Here is a 5,891-nt window from a genome sequence, read left to right on the forward strand (position 1 = left end):
TTCCAGCCCTAATATAACAGCTTTTAGTTATGTAATTAGTAACACAGAGTCATCCTGAATAGTTATAATGTTCTTAATTGTTAATTCTTGCTTGAGATAATGACCATTTCAAAGTAAAATCATCACAGTGAGAGCAAAAATGTGTACAGGTCGTTAAATATATTTCAACTATTATGATTTGAAAACCACTTCTGGTAAACAATATATAGGAAATATGAAACAATGTGGTTTAGGAGTATCAGAAACTACACCACAAACTAATGTAGGAAATGAGGTAAAACTAAAAGCACATTGGATTCCATACAAGGGTGGGGGAAAAACCCATCTCTATGAGCCTAATGCCATCTTGCCTTTCAAAGTCCAAGGATGTTTTAATATCCCCATAACATTAACAGGTTTTTAAATTTATCTCAGTAAATGCTGGGCTTCAAACTAACATGAGAGGAGAATTGTAATGGTAAAAATAGGATTACATTCTGACTCAAATCCATGGATATTTGTAACAGGATTTGCTGTTGTTTGGTCATCTCAGACCACTTCACGTATAGTTTATGAACAATTTAGCATCATCATCTTCACTGTTATGAATTTAAAAAAAAAAAAAACAATATTTAAGGTAAGAAAATTGATTTCAGCCCATTCTACCTGGCCCAAAAATGCTCTAAGTTATATGCATGTCCCAAAGAGTAGAATAAATTTCAGCTTCTAAATATGTTTATATTAATTTCCATTGCAGAAATACAAAACAAAACTTTAAAACACTCTAGCACTTTTCTTAAGTCATTTCTCTCAGCCACAAAGAACATTTATAAATACTATTAAATGTTATGATAAATATTTAATATCTAAAACTCATGGCAAAGAACTGGAACTTTAAGGCCAACATAATTTTAAAAGATATTGCTCTTATTTGCGAAATTTACAAGAACAATCCAAATATAAGTGGTTCTAGTTAATAATACTATGCAATCTATTCAGTATAGCAAAGTCAGAGGGCTTTACTTTCTGCAACTTTCATTTTTTAAGAGCCATAATTTTATTTCATTCAATTTCTACAGCCAATTTCAAATTACTTAACAAAATTCCAGCAGGAAAATTGGCATATTGACGAATAGTTTTCTTCTAAGCTACATGTTTTTATATGCAATTTATTATACATAGTTTTATAAGCATTTTCTTTAATATATGTACACATTTGTGTACTCACTATCTGAATGGAAAACTGTGATGCAAAATAAGGAACAAATGAGAAAACTGGAATGAATTAGGTTTTGTTTCATGCATTTATCTAGAATGTGCAAATTTCTTTTCAAACCTAATTAAAGCACAACAAAGCACCACACACACACTCACTTATGTATTAAAGGTACAAAGCAAAAAAGAAAAGGGTCTAATTTTAATGTAGTCAGCCTTATTATTTTAGACTCCATTTTACAGGGAACTCAAAAAAACAACATGCCCATACTGAAATCATATATGTTTGCAAGAATTACAATCATTAGAAATTTTATCCCACCTCATTTAATGCACAGTTGCAATTATCACCAATTTATTTTAAATACATCCTAAATAAACAACTTACCCACTGTTTTAATTTGGATGGTGAAGAACAGAGTCCAGTAACTCATAATAACTACATTGCCTACAGTAACCAAGTTCACACATTGTGCTAAGTGATAATTTCATCTGGCTTACAGCAGGGATGAGCAATTTGGATCTCTGGGGGCTGCACTTTATATTTTGGATAGCCATCAGCCAGTACAGTGGATGATGATATGAAATAGGCAGCACCCACTTTGATTTATTTGTGTAAATCCCTGATAGTCTCAAGTCCCCAGTGACCTCTGAGAAGGATTAGTATCATCCATCATCTCTCTCCAGGCTTCCAAGAGAGACAAGCTTAGAAGACAAGCATATCAATTCACTACCAATTTTTGGTTCCTCCAAGTATTAATGAAATTGACAAGAGTTTCCCATAATCTTGACTTTCAACAAGAGACCAGAAATTGAGGAGTCTGTAAAAAAGACAAAGCACCAACAGATGCCCACAAATAGGGATATAGGAACAATATTGTGTCTATTTATAAATACCAAATAATATTTTTACACAAGGAGGGAAGACAAAAATGCATATTAATCCTATGAAAAAGGATTAAATTTGTGCTTCACAGAGAAGGCATTGTTCATAACACAAAAAGTATACAGTGAATGAAGCAGAGTTGAAAATTCACCATCCTTCAGTATCTTCAGTTCTTTATATGCTTGAAACAAGTCCATTTATATGCTTGAAACAAATCCAGATCTGGACTGGTATGCTTTGTCTTCCTTCATTATCATTTTCTGCTGTAGGTCTACGAAAAAGGGCTGACTAGTTTTAGGTTAATACTGTAATGATAGCCGTGATATAGATCTGCAAAACAGCTACTGTATCTTTAGAATACCATGTACAGTTCCGCCTTTCCTTCAGGCATAAGCACTTGAATAGATGTATATGTCCATGCATGAATTCGTCTAACAGAAAACAACCAGAGAAAAATAAAGATGTTGGGAAGGGCTTTTCTTAATACAAACAGCTGGAAATATGACAATTATTAAACTGTACATAGATCAGATGGAGAAAAGTTATAATACTAAACCAAGTTGACAAGCAGTGAGATTATTTTTACGTAATATATTAATTTAGGGAAACAAACCAAAACATGTTGACAGCCACATTTTGAAGGCTTTAAAAAGGATTAGATTACACAAAGGCCTAATTCTTACAGGGAAATCTAAGGATGTTTCATCACAGAATGCTCAAACTAAAAAATGCTTACAATGGGATTTTAAGGTTAGAATGGAACATTACAAAATATAATTTCTGCATAGTCCTACTCAATCCGTAAGGGAGGGTTCTTATGATCAAATCCTTTAACATAGGGGGGAAAAATCTCTCAACGTAGAAAATTGAAGTTTCTATATAATATTAGTCTATAATTTATAGTTAAAAAGACATGTGGCTGTCACCTTCCTCTGACTAGCCAAAGTGAATAACCATTTATGATTAAGCACAGCTTATTGAAGCTTTTGAATCCTAAAATCTTAAGTTTTTTTCCCCAAAGACCAGGTTTGTTTCACAAATAACTCTGGATGTGTTACATTTAAATGGCACATAAAAGCACAATAAAAAATGGAATTGAATACTTCTGAGGCTATTGTTGGTTTTTTTGCATACTAAAGGAAAAAAATGAAAAAGTACGATACCAAGATTTGCAGAAGTTTGCTTCATAACCCTTAATCATTGTTCAGCATTATGTGCAAACAAGTTTTTATTTTAGGGAGAAGAATTCTAGTCTAACAGCTTGATGCACATTACAGTAACTACATCAGAACAAGCTTTGTATGCAAGCTCATCAGTTGTTGGAAAGCAACAATCTTCTCAACCCCATTGTTAACTTCTGATGAGAAACTAATTAAGAAAATGTATAATTTTCTATCAACTTTGAAAATAGAAAACGAACAAGTTAAAGAAACAATAAGATGGGCGAAATTTTTTGGATATAATATAGAATTAGAAAAATGGCAAAATTTATGGGAAAGAAATTGCAAACTGACAATGTCATCTTCCTACAAAGAAAATTTATATAAAATGTTTTATAGATGGCACTTGCCACCAGCAAGACTAGCAAAAATGTTTTAAAATATGTCAGACAGATGTTGGAAATGTAAACATAAGTCAGGCACTTATTATCATGTTTGGTGGACATGTGACAAAGTAAAGAGTTATTGGAAAAAGATACATACCTGGCTAGAAAAGATGTTGGAGAACATGTAGATTTTAAACCTGAACTTTTTTTATTAGGTATAATGCCAGAAAAGACTAACAAGCAAAGCTTATATTTGATTTTGCATGTCACAACAATGGCAAAAATTATATTTGCGCAATACTGGAAAAATGAAGGAATACCATCAAATGAAGAAATAATTAAAAAAATACTAGAATGCGCAGAGATGGATATAGACTGACTATGAGACTGAAAGAAAAAGAAGAAACGGAATATTATCAAACTTGGGACTTATTTTATCGATGGCTAGAGGAAAGAATAAAGGATTAGGAATTAAATATGTATTAGCGAATGTAAACTCAGACAGCACGTTTGTTAAAAAATTATTACTGAATGTATGGGGAAAAAAACAATAAAAACTTTTACAACCCCCCCCAATCTTCTCAAACAATAGGCATAAAACACTAAAGGGGAGAAAAAGCACAATTATGGAAGTATTAACAGTATTTGCTTTTGAATAATCTCAATAGTTAATTGCTCCTAATAATCGGGAGAGGAAAGAGCAAGGAAAATTATACTGGATTGCAAACCTTTTTTCTTCTGAGACCAAACTGATTTTAAAGTAGGATGCCATGGATCACATTCCAACAAAAAGATATGATCAGGGCAAAGTAGTGGGTGGAATCAGGAAAAAAATTAAAATTTGATTAATTTTAAATAGTTGCTTAATTTAAATAAGTGCAGTGAACATGATTATTTCCCAGTAGTAAACAACTTTTTTGTTACAGGAAAAAATGCGATTGAAGGATGCATTTCTGAGCTAAAGAAACTATTTATGGGAAACAGAGAAACCACCTTCTCTAGCCTCTCTCTGCTGGTAGGGGCACCTTCAGAATTGTCCAAAGGCAACATTCTACAGAGAAGGCTGCTCACACACAATGAGGATGGCATGGGTCCAGTCTTATATACAGAGGAAGAATATATTTCAATCTAGAATTTCTTATTTGGAAAAGAAAAAAGACCCCCCCTCCCATTTTCCATTATGCATTTTGAATGGAAGCATCTAAAAAAGCGAAACAGAAGGAGGCAAATCCAAATACTGAAATAACAACTAAACGGAAGGGGATGATGACTGAGCAGGTAAAAGATCAAATGGAATAACATATATATCTTAAAGGTGAGCCTCCCAATCCCCCCCATACAAGGTATCCCATGCTCCACTTAATGACCTCTGACCACAATGGGGAGAGCATGAATGAGGATTGTTACGTTAGGCGATCACGTAACGACCATCACAACCTGAGATCATAATGGGCAGGATTCGTTATGGTCATTAGTTGAGTACTACCTGTATCATGATGTACAGCTTTTATCACTGCCCCCCTTAACAGCCCCTGTGGGATCCTCTGACCATGGATGGATGCAGTACAAATTTCACAATGACATAATTATCGAAATGCCACAACTTCCAAACTTGCATCAGACTTCGCAATGTATGTGCATAATTGGGATACAAAATACTTCTCAACTTACAACCATTCTTTTAATTACCAGTTACATTCCCCAAAGTCACATGATCAAAATTTGGGCACTTGGCTCCCGCAAGTGTTTTTGACAATCACCGTTTTATGACACTTGCAGCTTCCCAGGGTCATGTGATCACCATTTGCACCCTTCCCAGCAGGCTTCTGACAAAATGGAGAAAGCCAGATTTTCTTAGCAATAATAGAATTAACAATTTAGCAATCGTGACAAAAAAAGTTGTAAAATTGGGTGTGACTCACTTAACAATGGCCTTGCTTAACAACAGAATTCTGATCCCAATTGTGGCTGTAAGTCAAGGACTACCTGTATTTACATAATGATGTCATGGGTGTGGTCATTTTTATATCATTGCAATTTGTTTTAGTCATCATTGTTTTACCAAGGATTAATCGGTACTTCTACAGACCTTGGGATTCTGCACAAGCCAGCAAATTCTATTTTATGTATGTGGCTGATCAAACATAACATAGATTTGAATCTATTACTGGCTGTCAAAATAACCACCAAGTAGCCAGGATGTAATGATTATGAATTTTAATGTCCACTTTACACATGCCTAGAATAAGGCTGTAAATCAAATCA

This window comes from Protobothrops mucrosquamatus, unplaced genomic scaffold, assembly GCF_001527695.2.
Source record: "Protobothrops mucrosquamatus isolate PMUCROS unplaced genomic scaffold, P.Mucros_1.0 scaffold_129, whole genome shotgun sequence".
NCBI lineage: Eukaryota > Metazoa > Chordata > Lepidosauria > Squamata > Viperidae > Protobothrops > Protobothrops mucrosquamatus.